General features: G+C 36.1%; 1 protein-coding gene across 7 annotated transcripts in view; it reads right to left on the bottom strand.

Annotated features, from left to right (window-relative positions):
* Positions 1-20,710, bottom strand: part of NAV3 (neuron navigator 3) — a 595,128-nt gene that overhangs the window by 94,210 nt on the left and 480,208 nt on the right. The window lies entirely within an intron of this gene.

The raw sequence follows: 20,710 nt of genomic DNA on the forward strand, positions 1-20,710 counted from the left end.
CTACTGTGATGTATTGCTGCTTACCTGTGCTCTGTTAAACAAAGTCGTCCACATGGGATACATATGTTAGAGGCAGACAAAAGTTAAGTCTCATTAAATGACAAGTCGCTTTAAAAACCTTCTACAAGTAATCCATATATTAAGAGAATATCCTTTTTAAAGTTTTATTTATTTATTTACTTATTTAGAGGTCAAGCCGGGGAGGGGCAGATAGAGAAGAAGAGAGAATTCCACGCAGGCTCTGGGCTCAGTGCACAGCCTAACACAGGGTTCCAGCTCATGAACCACAAACCTGAGCTGAAATCAAAAGTTGGACACTTAACCGACTGAGCCATCCAGGTGCCCCAAGAGAATATCCTTAATGAAAGTATAAGCAAACCACAGAGGAACTGATACTTTTCCTACTTTGGTATACACACTGTTAATGATGATCCCACCCCTGCTGTATTTTGTTTGCAATATTAGCTACTGATAGCATAAAGCATCATGATTACCAAAGATATTTATAAGTCAGATTGTTATCAATGACCGTATTTTAATTGAGATATAATTGACATGCAACCTTGTATCACTTTTAGGTATACAAATAATGATTTGATATAGGTATATTTTGCAAAATGATTACCACCATAGGTTTAGGGAATATCCATCACCACACTGTTACAAATTTTTGTCTTGTGATGAGAACTTTTTAAGATTTACTCTCCAGGCAACCTGTATATATGTCTATTTATTTATTGTGAGAAAGAGAGAGAGAGCACAAGCAGGAAGGGGCAGCAAGAAAGGGAGAGAGAGAATTGCAAGCAGGCTCTATGCTGTGAGTGTGGAGACTGACATGGGGCTCCATCTCACAAACCATGAGATCATGACCTGATCCTAAACCAAGAGTTGGATGCTCCACCAACTGAGCCACCCAGGTGTGTCCAGAATCAGTATTTCTATTAATAGCCTCTTCCACTGTCAATCTTAGCATCAGTGACTATAAAGTCAAATGCCACAACTCTTATGGTAATCATAACCATCACTTATATTTTGCAACCATTTAAAATCTCAAATGAACACAATAGCTTGGTGGTTTAGATGATATAAGTGACAGAATCCCAAACAATATAAAAACATTGCAATCTAGAAATAGAAAAGTAGGGGCACCTGGGTGGCTCAGTTGGTTAAGCGTCCGACTTTGGCTCAGGTCATGATCCCATGGCTCGTGCGTTGGAGCCTGGCGTCAGGCTCTGTGAGGACAGCTCAGAGCCTGGAGCCTGCTTCAGATTCTGTGACTCTCTCTCTCTGCCCCTCCCCTGCTCATGCTCTGTCTCTCTCTCTCAAAAATAAATAAACATTAAGAAGCATTAAAAAAAATTCTCTTTTTCCCTTTCTTCGACCCCTCCCCTGCTCACACTGCCTCTCTCTCAAAAAAAAAAAGTATAGTAAAATATATCTAATTAATAAGTTAAATATCATAGATTATAAGAACATAAAGAAAAATTTTCCAAATTTAGCTTAGTGTAATAAAAAGACATATAGAGTCATAAAATTAAAGTCTTTATGTTATACACCTAAAACACATATAACTCTATATGTCAATTATGCCCAATAAAAAAATTAAAGTCTTTCATGTGAGCCTTCTTTAGAGGTTCACAGCTAGTATGTTCACTTGCTATTCTGACTTTACTAGCTCATAGGGTTGTGTGAGAAGCAAATGAATCACTTCCATAAACTATTTTATAATACCTTATACTTTTCCATCTCTTCCAAGATCTCAAATTCTGCAATCACTTTTGACCACAATATTCCATATTTCCAGCAAGCTAAAATCTACTGATTCCTAATTTTTATGTCAACTTTATAGAGAGTTCCTCTTACGCATTTTTACCAGCCTTCTTGTGTTGTTGTTGTTTCTTTTTTTTTTTAATTTTAGTGAGCTCTTTACCAAGTGATGCAAGATGCAAAGGTGCTGAAGCAAAAGGAACACTAAAATAATAGTGCAACCATTACTCTTCTAGTTCTTGCCACCCTCATAGTCTTCCATATCTGTCTTGACTTTATATTACTTAAATATATGTTTTCTCCATTCTTTCTTTTTGAAAAATACAAGAAAGTCAGCTAATTATAATGACTAATATAATATGTATTTTATTATATACAATACGTTTGATTATATAAAATAAATCATTGCTATGATTTCTCAGGGCTACTTAGAAATTCTGTTTTATCCTAAAGTAACTTTCCTATAGTTTGGAGGAAGATGGCAGCAAAGTAGGAGGACCCTAGGCTCACCTTGATCCCTGAATACAGCTAGATAACTACCAAATCATGCTAACTACCCCAGAAAATGACCTGAAGACCGACAGAGCAAACTCTACAACCAAAGGCAGAGAAGAGGCCTCATCAATGAAGGTAGAAAGTGCAGAGACATGGGAGAAATCAGTTGTAGCCACTGTGGTGGGAAGGGAGAGCAGTCACAGAGAAGTGGGAGAGACAGAGTAGCACACAGGTGTGTGCACAGGAAAGACAATTCCCCATAACAATTGGCTTGGAAGGCAAGAGTGGCTGAATTTCAGGAGTTCTTGCAACCAGCAGGGCTGAGAGCCTGGAGTTTTAAAGGTCAGTGGGCTTGCCTCAGGGAGAACCCAGAGGGCACTGCACTGCTCTTATGGAGAGGGGAGGGCACACAGCCTGGGGCCGTATAGCATGGAAACAGCAATCTGAAGAGTGCCTGGGGCACACAGCGTGGAGGTCATTTGCTCTTCTTGGAATGTGTCCCAGAGAAGCAGCATTCAAGGAGAGACCCCTTCAGGAGCAAAGGGACTAGCTGGCACCATTTCCTTTTCCTGCTCCTCTGCACAAGCACAGAGCCACCTGTGGAAACCAGTGCAGTGTCCACACTTGCTACCTAACTTCCATACACCAAGCCCCTCTCCCCAGTCCAACTCCCCTGCTCGGTGGAACCACCCCTCACAGTTACACTTGTCTCTGTCCCAACGTGGAAGGCCCCTCTCTCAGAAGACTGGCTGAAACACCTTTCCATACTGTGCCTTTCAACCCTGGAGTTTCGCAGAGCCTCAGTTCCGGCAACAGTGGCAATAGGTCTCCAGCAATAAGCAAAGAGAAACTCTGCAGATGACTGGTCTGAAGGATAAAGTGGCAAGGACATAACAGCAGGGTGCACACAGCACACATTCGAGACACTCCCTAAAGCAACAGGCCCTGAGAGACAGAGAACATCATACTGCAGGGCAATAGAGGACCTCTTCTTCATAAAGCCATTATCTTTATTAGCAGGAGACTAGCTGATTTTTCTAACTCACAGAAGTAGGAAGAGACTTAGATAAAATCAGTAGACAGAGGAATTTGTCCCAAATGAAAAAACAGAACAAAGCCGTGGCCAGAGATTTAAGTGAAACAGATATAAGGAACATGCCTGATAGAGAATTTAAAGTAATGTTCATAAAGATACTCGATGGGCTTGAGAAAAAGAGTAAAAGGCATCAGTGAAGCCATTAACACAGAAATAAGGAATAATAGCAGAGATAAAGGGCTCAATAAGTGAAATCAGAATTAATGATGGAATGAACAGCAGGCTGGAAGAAGCAAAGGAATGAATCAGTAACCTAGAAGAGAGTGATGGAAAGTAATCAAGCTGAACAAAAGAGAGGAAAAAGAATTATGCAAAATGAGAATAGACTTAGAGAATTCAGTAACTCCAACAAATATAATAACATTTGTATTGTAGGAGTCCCAAACGAAGAGAAAGGGGGCAGAAAATTTATCTGTAGAAGTAATAGCTGAAAATTTCCCTAATCTGGGGAAGGAAGCAGATATCCAAATCGAGGAGGCACAGAAAGAACCCACAACAAAATCAACAAAAGCAGATCTACACCAAGACATTGTAATTAAAATGGCAAAATGTAGTGATTAAGAAAACTCCTTAAAAGCAGGAAGAAAAAGGAAGACAGTTACCTGCAAGGAAAATCTCCTAAGGCTACAAGCATATTTTTCAACAGAAACTTTCCAAGCCAGAAGAGACTAGCATGATATATTCAAAGTGCTGAATGGGAAAAATCTGAAGCCAAGAATACTCTACCCAGCAAGGCTGCAATTCAGAATAGAAGGAAAGATAAGTAGTTTCCCAGACAAATAAAAACTAAAGGAGTTCATGATCACGAAACCAGCGTTGCAAGAAATACTAAAGGGGACACTGTCAGTGGAAAGGAAAGACCAAAAATGACAGTATGAAAGTAGGAAACACAAAAGCAGTAAAAATGAATATTTCTATAAAAATACAGTCAAGGAACTCACAAAATGAAAAGGATGCAAAATATAATGCCATGTACCTTAAACATGGGTTCAAACTTAAATGGCCATCAACTTAATAAAGGCTGCTATATGCGGGAGATGTTACATATAAACCTACTAGTAACCACAAATCAAAAACCACTAAGAAATATGCAAAGAATAAAGAGAAAGAAATCCAAATACATCACTAAAGAAAACCAGCAAACCATGAAAGAGAGCAAGAGAAGAAAGGATCAGAGAAAATCTTCAGAAATAACCACAAACAAGTAATAAAATGGCAATAAGCACATATCTATCAATAATCATTTTGAATATAATGAACTAAATGCTCCAATCAAAAGATACTGGGTGACAGAATGGATAAAGAAAACAAGGCCCATCTATATGCTGCCGACAAGAGACTCGTTTTAGAGCTAAAGATACCTGCTTATTTAAAGTGAGGGGATGGAGAAATATTTAACATGCAAATGGATGTTAAAAAAAAAAATAGAACAGCAATACTTCCATTGGACAAACAAGACCTTAAAAAAAGACTGTAACAAGAGACAAAGAAGGGCACAATATAATAGTAAAGGGGATAAGCCAACAAGAAGATATAACAACATAAATCCAATATTTATGCATCCAATATGAAAGCACCTAAATACATAAATCAGTTAATAACAAACATAAAGGAAATAATCGACAATAATACAATAATAGTATTGTATGGGACTTTAACACCCCATTCACATCTATGGACAGTTCATCTAAAAAGAAAATCAACAAGGAAACAATGGCTTTGAATGACACATTGGATGGACCCTATAGATTTAACAGAAATATGTAGAACATTCCACCCTAAAATTGCAGAATCCACATTCTTTTCAAGTGCACATGGAATATTCTCCAGAATAGATCACATATTAGTCCACAAAACAAGTCTCAACAAATTCAAGAAGACTGAAGTCATACAATGCATCTTTTCTGAACATAACTCCATGAAACTAGAAATCAATCACAAGAAAAAATCTGGAAAGACAAAAATACATGGAGTTTAAACAACATGCTACTAAGCAATGAATAGGGCAATCGGGAAATAAAAGAAGAAACAAAAAGAACATGGAAACAAATGAAAATGAAAACACAACAGTCTAAAACCTTTGGGATGCAGAAAAAGCAATTCTAAGAGGGAAGTTTATAGCAACACAGGTCTACCTCCTGAGGCAAGAAAAATCTGATATAAACAACTTAATCTTACACCTAAAGGAGCTAGAAAAAGAACAACAACAAAAAAGCTAAAACCATCAGAAGTAAGGAAATAAGAGAGATTAGAACAGAAATAAATGATATAGAATGTAAAAAAACTCAATAGAACGCATCAATGAAACTGGAAGCTGGTTCTTTGAAAAAAGAAATCAATAAAACTGATAAACCTCTAGCAAGATTTATCAAGAAAAAAAGACAAAGGATCTAAATAAATAAAATTACAAATTAGAAAGAAGAAATAACAATCAACACTACAGAAATACAAATAATTATAAGTGAGTATTATGAAAAACTATATGCCAACAAATTGGACAAGCTAGATGAAATGGATAAATTCCTAGGGACCTATAAACTACCAAAACTGAAACAGGAAGAAATAGAAAATTTGAACAGATCAATTGCCAGCAATGAAATTGCACCAGTAATTAAAAAAAAAAAATTCTAATAAAAAGAATCCATGACCAGATGGCTTCATAGGCAAATTATACTGAACACTTTAAATAAGAGTTAACACCTACTCTTCTCAAACTATTCCAAAAAATAGAAAAGGAAGGAAAACTTTTAAATCCATTCTATGAAGTCAGCATTAACCTGATAACAAAACCAGATAAAGACACTACAAAAAAAAAAAAATTGAACTACAGGCCAATATTTCTTTTTTTTAAGAAATATTTAAGAAATCCCCCTCAGGGGAGGGGCAGAAAGAGAGGGAGAGAGAGAATACCAAGCAGGCTCCACACTGTCAGGAAAAAGCCTGACTTAGGGCTTGATCTCATGAACTATGAGATCATGACCTGAGCTGATATCAAGAGTCAGTTGCCTAATCAACTGAGCCACTCAGGCATACAGGCCAATATTTCTGATGAATATAGATACAAAAATTCTCAAAAAAATACTAGCAAACCAAATCCAAGAATAAATTTAAAAAATAATTCACCACTATCAAGAGGGATTTATTCCTGGGTTGCAAAGGTGGTTCAATATTTGCAAATCAATCATTGTGATACATCACACTAATAAGAGAAAGGATAAGACCCATATGATCATTTTAATAGATGCAGAAAAAGCATTTGACAAACTATCCATTCATGATAAAAACCCTCAACAAAGTGGGTTTAGAGGGGACATACCTCAACATAATAAAGGCCATATATGAAAATCCACAGTTAACACCATACTCAATGGGGGAAAAACTGAGAGCTTTTCTCCTGAGGTCGGGAACAAGACAGGGATGTTGTCTCTCACTACTTTCATTCAACATAGTCCTGGAAGTCCTAGCCACAGCAAGCAGGCAACGGAAAGAAATAAAAGGAATTCACATTGGTAGGAAGAAGTAAAACTTGCACTATTTACAAATGACATTATACTATATACTGGAAACCTAAAAGACTACCAAGAAACTGCCAGAACTGATAAACAAATTCAGGAAAGTCACAGGATACAAAATCAATGTACAGAAATCTGTTGCATTTCTATACACCAATAATGAAGAAGCAGAAAGAGAAAATAAGAAAACAATCCCATTTACAATTGCACCAAAAATAGTAAGATACCTAGAATAGACGTAATGAAAGAGGTGAAAGACCTGTACTCTGAAAACTATAAAACACTGGGAAAAAAACTGAAGATGACACAAAGAAATGGAAAGACATTCCATGCTCATGGATTGGAAGAATATTGTTAAAATGTCTATACTACCCAAAGCAATATGCAGATTTATTTCAATCCCTATCAAAATACCAACAGCACTTTTCAAAGAACAAACAATCCTAAAATTTGTAGGGAACCACAAAAAACCTTGAATAGCCAAAGCAATTTTGAAAAAGCAAAGCAAAGCTGGAGGCCTCACAGTTCCAGACTTAAAGTTATATACAAAGCTGTAGTAATGAAAACAGTATGGTACTGGCACACATATAGACACATACATCAATAGAACAGAATAAAAACCCAGAAATGAATCCACAATTATATGGTCAATTAATCTTTCACAAAATAAGAAAGACTATGCAATTGGAAAAAAGACAGTCTGTTCAACAAATAGTGTTGGAAAAACTGGACAGACACGTGCAAAACAATGAAACTGGACCACTTTCTTACATGACAAACAAAAATAAACTCAAATGGATTAAAGACCTAAATGTGAGACCTGCAACCATAAAAATTCTAGAAGAGAGCACAGCAGTAACTTTTTTGACATTGGCCATAGTAACTTTTTTTCTAGATAGGTCTCCTAAGGCAAGGGAAATAAAAGAAAAAATGAATTATTGGGACTACATGAAAATAAAAAGCTCCTGCACAGTAAAGGAAGCAATCAACAAAACTAAAATAAAAGGCAACCTACAGAAGGGAAAATATACTTGCAAATGACATAATCAATAAAGGGTTACTATCCACAATATATAAAGAACTTATAAAACTCAACTCTCAATAAAGAAATAATCTTATTAAAAATAATCAGAAGACATGAACAGACATGTCTCCCAAGAAGACATCCAGATGGACAAGAGACACATGAAAAGATGCTCATCATCACTTACCATCAGGGAAATGCAAATCAAAGCTACAATGAGATAGCACTTCACACCTATCAGAATGGCTAAAATCAACAACCCAAGAAACAACAAGGGTTGGCAAGGATATGGAAAAAAAAGAACCCACGTGCACTGTTGGTGGGAATGCAAACTGGTGCAGTCACTCAGGAAAACAGTACGGAGGTTCCTCAAAAAATTAAAAATAGAACTACCCTACACAAGCAAATAAGTCAGAGACCATGATTTCATTCATATGTGGAATTTAAGAAACAAAACAAATGAGCAAACGGGGAAAAGAGAGAGAAAGAGAGAAAGAGAGACCAAGAAAAGGATTTTTAACTAGAGAACAAACTGATGGTTATCCAGAAGGAAGATAGGTAGGGGGATGAAACAGGTGATGGGGATTAATGAGTACACTTGTGATGAGCACCAGGTGATGTACAGAATTGTTAAATCACTGTATTGTACACCTGAATCTAATGTAACACTGTATGTGAATTAACTGGAATTAAAATAAAAACTTCAAAAGAAGTCATTCTCCTCAAATTCCAGAAGCATAGTGTTATTTCTCTTCTTCCTTTGTATTCCAAACTCTTTCTCCTAATACTGAGATTGTTTTTACAGAGGTCAATTAATCCATGAATTGAATGCTTACTATGTGTCCCACTCTTCCAATTCCTTTATATTATATAATGCTCAAAACTATGAGACAAGCTTTAAAAAGATTAAGAGGGTCAGGTTGGTTAAATGATGAGCCTAAGAGCCTGTGATGGAACTGGGATTTGAACGCAGGAATTCTGTCCCAAAGTTGATTAGCATTATGCTCCCCTGCCTCCCATCTTTTCACCCCTTCTCTCTTGAAATATATCAATGATGAGTCTTTATAGGCTCTTTGCAAAGTTCACAGATCCCTCCAAACCAGTTACCTTTTCCTCTTATTTGGGATTCTTTTGAATTCCTCAATATTCAGAAACTAATCTTAACTATCTTTTACTTTCTTCCTTGGAAATTCCCTAGTCTTCCACAACTTCAATATCACCTGTATCATTAGGACACTTACATTCACATCTTTAATCAGACTTATTCCTGACTACCAGATCAGCATTTCCAGCCTTCTATTGGACAGTTTGTCATGGATGTCCTGTCAACATTTCAAATCACTCTGCCTAGATTACATAATTTCTCTTTAAAAATTCTTCTCCCTTTCAGTTATTGTCATTACCTATTAACCTTTCTGCCATGAAATATGTGTTATTGCCTCTCTTCTCTCATTTGGCTCCATTCTTAGTTGTCTCTAAACCTTGAAAATCCTCCTGGCCACAGGTGACACCCTTTTGTGCCACCCTTTTGTTCCACGTATCCACTGCCTCTGCTTGTCCTTCCTTCCATAAAGCTATTAGTAAGTATCTGCTCTTATTCATTAAGTGATGAATAAATTATAGCCCCCCTTCTTGAAGAACTCAGTGTTTATTGTTGGAGACAAAAACTTAAACAAGTGATTACAATATAAAATGGTAAGTGTTGTAATAGAAGTGTGTGTTAAATGTATGTATGGCATGTCAAAGCTACTCTCACTTACTTGCAGAGTTGAAGAATTATTTCACAATAGGAATGTCGTAGAGTGATCAGATGAAATCTATGTTAATCACTGTATTGTAGCGTATATTGCCTGTGATACACATTTTTTTTGTACTTTTCTATATTCTTGATCATGATTTGAATTACCTGAAGCCAGGGACTGTATTTGATTTATCTTTACAATCCTAGCACTTACCATGGTGTCTACTATTGAACAGATGACTAGTAGATGCTTGTTAAATGAAGGAAACAATTTTACTTTTGAAAATGCTGCTTCGATCCAGTAATGCTAAATTGAATTGAATCCAATAATAGACGTAGATTTTGAGAAAATGTTGTTTAACATATTTTTTTGGTAAACAAACTTAAAGGAACAAATTTTGATTGATGACAACATTATTTCCAGAATCTATTCTGTGATTTTGACTTTCATCTTTGATTTTGTAGATACCAGAATTCTCCCTAGCCAGGATGCAATTAATCTTGTTTATTATGGCACACTTAATTAAGTTGAAAAGCTTCAAAAAATAGAGTTCTTTTTCCTGAAAAAAATGATAATTTACTCTTATAATTGGCTCTGAGTAGTAGGTCTCAAGCCTCATCAATATATTTTCTCCCTCCTTTCATTTTTAATTTCATTAAGATGTGCTAAGAATTCTTGATGATAGTCCTTATAAAAGGGCAACTTTTTTTCTCCTCCAAGTTACAGATCTGTCACTCTGCTAAATTTTTCTCAACAATCTAGGACAGCTCTATAAATTGCAGATCTGTGGATGTTATCACACAGATTGCATTTACACATTGGATTGTTCCCAGTTCTGAAATACTATGATTGAAGCTGTTAAGAACATTCACATACATTCCAATTATGTGACATTTTATAACAGGCAAAACTATAGATATACAGGATGATCAGTGATGGCCAGTGGTCAGAAGTGTGGAAAGATTTATAGTGGACATACATGATTTGATACATATGTCAAAACTCAGAGCTGTAGGGGAAAAACAAAAAATGTAGCCAATTAGCCTGTTGACAAATTACAATTTAGACATATACAAGATTACTAAGTATTCTAAGAGGAAAATGATTTTTGGCATGCCTTTTACTATATATATTTTATTTTATTTTTTCAAGTTTATTTATTTTGAGATAGACAGCGTGAGCAGGGGAGGGGTTAGAGAGTGAGAGAGAGATTGAGAATCCAAAACAGGCTCCATACCAGCAGCTGTGAGGGGATCAAACTCATGAACTGTGAAATCACGGCCCGAGCTGAAACCAAGAGTCAGCCCCTTACCCTACTGGGCTACCCAAGCACCCCTGCTATGTATATTTTAAATGTTCAATAACTCAGTGGGGCCAGGTATCTATTTTATTTATCTGGTAGTGCATTTGTAGCTCTGAACCTCATGTTCACCTCTGGATTTACACTTAGAAGTAGAACTGTTTGAGGTGCGCCTGGGTGGCTCAGTCGGTTAAGCGTCCGACCCTTGATTTCAGCTCAGGTCAGTCTCATGGTTTGTGAGTCCGAGCCCCACGTCAGGCTCTGCACTGACAATGCTGAGCCTGCTTGGGATTCTTTCACTCTCTGCCTTTCTCTCTCTCTCTCTCTCTCTCTCTCTCTCTCTCTCTCTCTCTCTCTCTCAAAAATAAATAAATAAAATAATAATAATTTAAAAAAGTAGACCTGATTGAAAACAAATGTGTTATACATTCAAGGTCTTTTTTTTTTCTTTCTGCTTTTTACAATGAAGAATTCTGAAATATTAACTGAATAATAGTTAAAATAAGTTTGCAGATTTAAAAATGCTAGTCCTATTTACAGGTAATTTTTCAACACAATCCTATTTTGGGTGTATTAGCAATTCATACAGGAGGTATTTGGTCAGGCTCTTCAACAATTCATATTGCAAGGTCAATTGTCCTACTTATACCTGTACCTGTAAGAAGATTTTATTTCAATAAATAACTAATTCCTATACTTCAGGCATTCAATAGTAACCTCAATCTCAATTTGCTAGCTCATTAAATATTCCATTAATGAAATAAATGAGGGTCCCCTGGTGGCTCAGTCAGAAAGTGTCCAACTTTAAAAAAAAATTTTTTTCCATGTTTATTGATTTTTGAGAGAAAGAGAGGGAGAGAGAGAGAGAGAGAGAGAGAGAGAGAGAGAGAGAGATACTGAGCATGAGTGGGGGAGGGCCAGAGACAGAGGGAGACACAGAATCCAAAGCAGGCTCCAGGCTCTGAGCTGTCAGCACAGAGCCTGATGCAGGGCTCAAACTCACAAACTGTGAGATCATGACCTGAGCCAAAGTTGGATGTTTAACTAACTGAGACACCTAGGTGCCCCAGTGTCTGACTCTTGGTTTCAGCCCAGGTTATGATCTCCTGGCTTGGGGCTGACTGTGCAGAGCTTGTTTGGGATTCTCTCTCTCCTTCTCTCTCTATTCTCTCTCTACCCCTCCCCTGCTCGCTCCCCTTTTCTCAAAATAAACTAAAAACAACAAACAAATGAATAGACAAATAAATAAATGAACATGGGTTCACCAAAAATTCCTGTAGTACTGTGTGCCAACCCCAATTCAATTCCAGTTATGAGAATGCTGTCTACTAAGGTGACATTATTTTTGATTTCTATAAAAACATCTTCTTAGTCCAAATCATTTAACAATATACTTTTTTGTTAGCTTGTTTTATTACAAGTTAAAATAAGAAATAGCCATAAAAACAATGTATATCTTCTTGAGTCTTTGATTACATATATCATGGCTGTTTAGAAAACATAACTGTAGATATTATAAAATTTTGCCAGTATCTGAGTGTTTCTAGGACAATGCTGTTGGAACAACTGCCTGAGGTATGCCATAGCGTTTCAAGAGTATAAATTCTTCCTCCAGGTACCAGCACATCACACTCCCTCATTCATTACTATCCAATGATATCCACCAAGTTCTTATGCTGACAGTAATTGTCCAGTTAGACTCTGGATACACCATGAATAGATTATTATACATGCTTTAGATCCTTGGTGCCACCCCCACTTATGTCTCTCAGTCCCCTAAGACATCACTTTGATTTATTGGACAGGTCTTACACCAAGTTCTAAATCCTTCCCCTACCACAACCTCACTCTGAATTCTAAATTAAATTTCATATACACTTGGTCCCATTTTCAAGAACCTCAAGATTACAAACATTTAAAAAATGTTAATTAAAAAAAAGGTTAAGCAAACTCAACATTTTTATATAGTACTGAAATGCAAATTCTGGAGTCATGTTTGCCACTTGTAATCAATGTAGAAAATGTAAAGTGTTGATCTCAGTGTTGAGACCTGTGAACATTCATATATACAGGATGACACAGTAGATGTATTTAGGCACTGTAAAAACTATCATGCTATAGACATATTGCTCTCTTCCAACCTAAAAATTGGCAAACCTTTTAACAATATATGACAAAGTATAAAATCTAAGTACTTTATTAAATATTTCTTAAGACTAATAACAATTATTGAATGAAGAGAAAAATGAAGTAACCTTAGCTATCCAAGAAATCATTGTGTAAAAACTTCTGGATATGCTTCTTGTTTCTAAGGGAAAACTACATAACATTTGAAAACAAAAGGAAAGCACCACTTTAAAAAATATCCTGTTTCAGGATAGCTTTGTTTTCTATTTCCATTATTTATGGCAATTCGAATAATGCACATAAGGAGATACAGATACCTTTAATATATACTTTGACATAATGACATTTGCAATAATAATTTTAAAAATACTAAGAGTCAGCCGGGTAGGTTTTGCGCTTTGCTATCAATATGTTAAATCAATTAATTTCTCCTCAAAACTAAATAAACACAAAACCATATAGACCTACACCATACTTTTTTTTTTTTTTAATCAACAAACACACTACACTACCTGTCAAGTTTGAGTATGGCAACCACTCAAGTGTAAATTCTGTAGTACTTCAGGGTCATTGACAGAAAGCAATGGAGTGCATTTCAACAAAGATTTATTCAGCATTTCCCTGGAAAAAAATTTATTACCAAGAAAAAAGAACCAGTCTTTAAAGGGACTTCTGAATTGGAAAACCCTAACTATATAACAACATCAACATACTAAAAATAATTTTATAATTTTATGTTAAAATACTCTCTTCCATTTATAAAATATTTATGGTTTTTAATTGCAGAATTTTTTGTTGTTGTTCTAGCTTCTACCTTCAAAAGTGTTTCATCCTACCACTTTTCTTTAATTATGCGATACAGTAGAGTTTGAGTAGTGGGTTTACATTCAGTTGAAATGCCATTTTCTCTATGAAGCCTCCTGTGATTTCCAAGCAAACTTTAATTCTTCTACACTGTGTTTGCTACTGGCGTGCTTCCACTGTACAGCAGTTGATCTGCTTACAAAGCAATTTCAGTCACAAGGTCATGGTTGAGGGCAAGGAGAGTGGCTTGTCTCTTGGAGTCTCCATGCCCAGGTTGGCATCTGGCCCGTGAAAGGTTCCCAATGTTTGTGAAATAAATGTATAAATGATCTAGTCCTACATAGGCACAATCTACAGCCTTAGTCTGTGATTCATTCACTCATCCTAACCCTTAAACAGGCAAATAATCTTAAATCGTGGTTAATGAAAAAAAAAAATCAAGGGGAAAAAGTGAGAGAAAAAACGAGAGGGACCTGCTAAGGTTTGGGTGAAGAAAGAATGAGTACTTTGAGGAGGTCATTTTAAATAAGCATTAAGCAGACAAGTGAAGGGTGAAGAAAGGCCCTCCATCAAAGTGGTGGGGGAGAGAGCATTAAAGGAAGGGGAAACAGCAAGTGTGAAAACCTGGAAGCAACAGAGGTCAAGGTACAGCAGGCAAGGGAAGTTCTGAGATTGAAAAAGTAGGTCTTACACACAGTGCTGAGAAGTAAGACTTCCTTAGAAGGACAATAAAAAGTCATCAAATAGCTTTAAGCAGTAAAATGACACGAGCCGATATATAGTTTTCAACTATTTTAGTCTTTTGAATATATTGGAGGTAAGTAAGATTGGATGCAGGAAGCTCCATGAGGAGGCTCTTGTGACTTTCTTTAGTTTTTGATCACGGGATACAAGTAAATTAACAAAAGGCAGTTTCAAGGTATATTTGGAGGTAGAAATGGTGGGATTTGGTCTCTATATACTTGGTCTCTATCCTGGATTCCTGATACACAGCTCCTAAAACTTTTGTAATTTCTTGAGTGATAAGGTACTAGGATCACCTTTGTTCTAATAGTTGGTCTTTGACTGCAGTACATAATACAGGGCTCCTAAATCTCTTGGAATTCCCTGGGTGATAGGAGCATCTTTTGTTCTAATGAGGGAACACTTGATTGGCTCCTGGATAGCTCACTGATTGTTTTTACCCCAATTCATAATTATTTGCACATTTAAGCGTTAGAATGAGTGAACAGGGGGTGCCTGGGTGGCTCAGTCGGTTAGGTGTCTGACTTTGGCTCAGGTCATGATCTTGCAATTCGTGGGCTTGAGCCCCACGTCGGGCTCTGTGCTGACAGTTCAGAGCCTGGAGCCTGCTTCAGATTCTGTGTCTCCCTCTCTCTGCCCCTCTCCTGCTCATGCTCTGTCCCAAAATTGAATAAACATTAAACAATTTTTTTAAAGAATAAGTGAATAAATCACATATTAGTGCCTTAATGTTGTGACCATATAAGACCAGATCATTTATTGATTTATCCCACACCTCTGTCCTCCAGGATGGGAAAGAGGCGCAAGATTCAGTTAATAATGTATCATGCCTATGTGATAAAGCTTCCATAAAAATCCATGAATTACAAAGTTTGGAGTGCTTCCAGGAAGGTGAACACACGGAGGTGTTGGGAGCATGGCGTGCTGGGAGAAAGCATGGAAATTCTGGGCTCCTTCCCTATATTTTGCCCTATGTACCCATCCAATTGGCTGTTCAGATGATGTTCAGTATCCATTGTCATATCCTTTATAACAAGCCAGTAATTAAAAATAAGTGTTACCCTGAGTTTGTGAACCATTCTAGCAAATTATCAAACCTGTGGAGGGAGACATGGGAACCCCCAACTTATAGTCAGTAAGTCAAAAATACAGGAGGCCTAGACTTGCAACTGGTATTTAAGTGGGGGAAGTCTTAGGGAATGAGCCTTCAACTTATGGGATCTGACACTCATTCCAGGTAGTTTGTGCCAGAACTGACTTGAATTCAACTATAGGACAGTCAGTTGGGGTGAGAGAATTGGTCAGTGTGAGAAAAAAAAATCCCAAACATTTGGTGTCAGAAATATTACACGAACAGAGATTTTTCTTTTAGTTGGAATGTGGTAAAAGAGAGAAAAAAAAAAAAAGAAAAAGAAAAAGACTTTAGATCTTTTGCATACTTTCCACTGGCAATAGAGACATGAGTGATTTTTTTGGAAAAGTAAAGAATCCATCAATAGGATTCAAGACATAATTTTAATCCCAAATTCAGTTTGTACTTAGTGCCACTATTTTTACATACCAAGAGAAACTGATATGAATTTACTATATCATAATTTAAGTGTATAACCCTTGATAAACTGGCAATTCATATAAATATAAAGTCTTTCCATTTTCATTATTTTTAGTATGCACAAAATGCTATGTATTTATCCATGAAATATTTATAGAGACTATATTAATACCATGTGGGTTTTGGGTAAGGAGAGCAATCAATAAACTCTATGCACTGAACTTTTCATCCCCTTTTCTTTCTTCTAGGAAACAAATAATGAAGATTTATTCTATTGTAGCATCAGATAAGGTAAGATAAATGAAAAATGAAAGGCCCTGTTCTTTATAAAAGAAAGCCCTAGGTAGATTTGGTTAAATGATGAATGATGTTAGCTTGAAATGAATTTATGCAGTCAGGCAGATTATGTTTCAATGATATCTGAGGCAGATAAGAAACATCTATTTTTGTTTTTATTATAATATGAGCTGAAATCAAAGAGATAAAATAACCTTACTTAAAATTACTTTGCTGAAACACATTACTGGAACAATGCTTATTGTAATTTTGCTAGCTTCCTCCAGTGTTCATTTGCATGATGCTATTATATGGTTGAAATAGGTACAAGTTTATTTAAAAGCTTCTGTTAGTGATAAGCTGAGAATATAACATATGCGATGAAAGTTAACTCAAGGATTAATTAAGGTCCATTGGTATCCTTTTATTTCTTATATTAATTTAAAAACCAATATGTGTTCATTGTGGAAAACTAGGCAGTTCATAAATAATATGAAAGAGACAAAGTAAATCATCTGCCATCCACCCAGCAGTAGCCACCATTAACATTTTGATGATTTCTATCCATTCATTTCCCGGATGTATTATATGCACAGGTGTAAATTTACCTGGTTGAGACCTTCTGATTATAATATGTGCTCATTATTCATTTGTTTTATGTGACATTGTAATGATTTTAAAGTCCTTAAAATATTTTTGACGTAAGTGTATCATATGAACTATTATATTTTTAATCATTTCTGTTTTAGGAAATATAAAATACTTTATAATTTTCTAACTACTTTAAGTATCATTGCAATGAATACCTTTGAACATTTACGTTGACATATCGGGTTACATTTGTGATTATTTTCCTAGGATAAATTCCTAGAAAGAGAATTACTAATTCATGGGATATGAACATTTGAAACACTGCAGATGCAGCATATCAGTTGAAGAACACATCATTTTCTATTCTTGCCAGTCATATGACACTGATATCCTTACAAAATCCTGGGTAGTTTCAGGTCATGTGGCTTTCTTCAGTAATTTGAAAATTTTCCAATGTGAAATAGTTGATCAGTGTATTTTTAATTTACATTGATCAATTTATGAGCGAGATTACAAAATTTCTATAGGTATGCTGGCTATTTTTATATCCCTAAATTATGTCCTTTCTGTATTCCTTCAACAGAGTTTAAACACCTCATTTGTATTAGATTTTTATGTATTACAAATTGCTTCAAATATTTTCCCCCTCCGTTTCTTGGTTTTTACTTTGATTGATGGTATTTTAATATGTAGCGTTCAAAAATATTATAGGCAACTCTATAAATCTTTGCTTCTATAAGATCTTCTCCCAAGAATTTTTGTGCATATAATTCTATTGCTCTTCCTTCCCCTTCTTTGATATTCCATTTTTATGGTAAGGTGAGAAACTCTGATAAATATTTATTTCAATTTATTATTATGGTTCACTTATGAAGTCTTAATATATGAGATATACTAGAGTATTTTTAATGATTATTAAATATGTTCCACTGACCTAGTTGGTGATTTCTCCAGTAATACCATGCTGCCCTAATTATTATAATGAGTTTTTTTACAGCAGACTATGACTTAAAAATATATACTTAACTAAGGATTCAAACCTTTTAAAAACCTCCAAATTATAGAAGTTAGCTATTATTCTAAAAAAATTATTACCATCCATAGTTCTACTCAGTAATGCATGAAACATTTATTGAATGGTTTCATTATGGCAGATATTGAGAATATAGAAATCAATGTGATAGTACAGAGAAACAACATTTGCTTAAATGTGGAAAATGTGTAATTCTTACTTTTGAGAGTTCAGATTATTTTTTTTTTGATATCTGAACATTTAGTTATAGGCATTTTATTTAATAAATAGCAATCATAGCTATTAACCCTCAGCAAAATTGTCTCCCCTCTCAAAAACCTTTATCACTTGAAATATTTTTGGCATTAGTTATTTCTTTCAGAAGAATAGAAATACCCAAATTACTATAATTTCAAGGTTGCATGAAAAGAGAAACGTTATATAGAAATAAAAGAGCTTAGACAAAGCTCACCAACTTAGCTACAAACCTAACTGCGAACAAGGTTGAAAATGGAAATCTGTTCTGTGTTATCTTGCTTGATAGAGCCTACACTAAAGTAATAAGAATTCATTAAAATATTTTTATTTTAAGATAAAAAATATTAATAATCAGAAATATTTTTGCTTTGAGATATATAAAATATGTAATATAAAAACATCCCAGATTCTTCTATTTTAAAACATTGGGAACACTGCCTTGAACATTCCTTAAAAGAGTCAGTCTAGTTGAGTGAAGATCTCTGGAAGGGGTGAAAGATAGTTCACAATGAGAGAGACATTTGCCAGGAAAATCACATCTCAGCACTGAAGAACAACAGATGGCAGCAGTAACAATGACAACTTACAGCAGATCCTGTCTGGCACACTTTCAAAATGGTCATTTATATTTCCTATCACAAACAGCTAACTGTTGTCTCCTCGTATTGTGTGCATGGATAGAGAAGACAAAAAAAAATGCAAAAAATGACATGTGAACTGCTGTAACAGGGAAAGAATTAAACTGGAAGGGCAAGGCTGAGGTGACAACAAGACCCTGGCCAGGTGTCAGTTTCCTGAGATTTCCCAGGCATCGACCCCGTGCTGATGGTTTGCCTAAACTATCTCCAGGTCTGAAGTGTTGCCAGCCACTCCTGGTCAACCATCACACTTCTCACAGCCTCGGTTGATGTTTCTGAGCTGTGCCTTGACACTCTCATTTGCTTTCTGCTTTCTTCCAGATAGGATTTTGTTGCTAACCCTGAACCATAATGCCTGATCAGATTTATTTGTGTTCTTCCCAGCAGGAAGTGAGGATTCATAAAATATGATGCTTAAAAGAGGAAGCAGGGGTACCTGGATGGCTCAGTCAGTTAAGCATCCAGCTCAATATCAGCTCAGGTCATGATCTCACTGTTTGTGAGTTAGAGCCCTGTGTTGGGCTCTGCGCTGACAGCTCAGGGTCTGCTTGGGATTCTCTTTCTCTCTCCTCCTCTCTCTGCCCCTCCCCTGCTCACTCTTGCTCTCTCTCAAAAATAAATAAATAAACATTAAAAAATGATGAAGCAGTGGTTGGTCAACAGACCATCTCTCACCCCAGGCAGACAAAGTGGAGTCATGACACAGCCAAGAAGAAAGTCGCGGTAGAACAGAAGCAAGAGAGAGGTCATTGGGTCCTAGCACAGTGCAAAATTAGCAGATTTATAGGAGTTGAAAAGACTCAAAACATAAACAGAAGAAAAGATGTGATATCCAGATGTGATTTTTACAAAAAAAAAAAAAAGGCCTTGGCAAATGGAGCATGAAAGATGAAGCATTTATATCACTAGAATAGAAATCAACTTCCCAGGATTTGGTGAAGGCAAACAGAAGGGCTTGGCAGAATGATGTAAAGATGGGGAGGAAAGCAACTTTTTTCCTGGTTGTTTGGGATACAGGGTATGTTCTTATTCTTTGCTCTTCTCAAGAGAGAAGAGCCAGGTTGTATCCTATAAGTATGGGGGAAGTCCATTGGCTGGGCATATCCTATGTGGTGCTGATTCATAGGATTGGTCTTGAGAATTCTATCTCTTTTTTCCAAATAGTGAATTTAATACCACTCTGTGTTATTTCAGTAATAATACATATGAAATACTCTTCTCAAGCAGAAATGAGGTAAAATGTTAGGATCAAACTGAATTTTATCAGTAGGGTTTATACCAATCTATTCTATCTCCTGTTTTTTATATGGGTTCTTTCTAGGGCTGCCCATAGCCTGTGTAGCAAGTACTTTTATATAGTTCCATGGGAACATGGTTTTGAAAGTAGTGTGGTCTAGGTTTCAGCTACACAGTCATTCAGCCATGTGTACTAGGTTGTGTACAACCTGTGCAATCCTGCATGACCGTCCTGGGTACTATCATGGAAGCATTTGCCCAAGACAAGAACCTGCATTTCTCCATCTTGCATAACCTTAATCTATATCCAGTTGGTCCCCAAGCTCAATCTGATCTGTAGTTCCTCCATCTGCACCTCTTCACCCCCACTGCCACTTTCTTAATTAATGATCTAACCACTTCCCAGTAGACTACTGCCACCTCTTAATTGCTATCCCTGCCTTGGGTTCGGGTTTCCAATGTATCCTCCAAAGACCCAGAATAAATTACTTAACATGGTTTGTAAAACTTGGCATGGTACAAAGACTCTTGAAAGT

Source organism: Neofelis nebulosa, chromosome 8, assembly GCF_028018385.1.
Source record: "Neofelis nebulosa isolate mNeoNeb1 chromosome 8, mNeoNeb1.pri, whole genome shotgun sequence".
Taxonomy (NCBI): domain Eukaryota; kingdom Metazoa; phylum Chordata; class Mammalia; order Carnivora; family Felidae; genus Neofelis; species Neofelis nebulosa.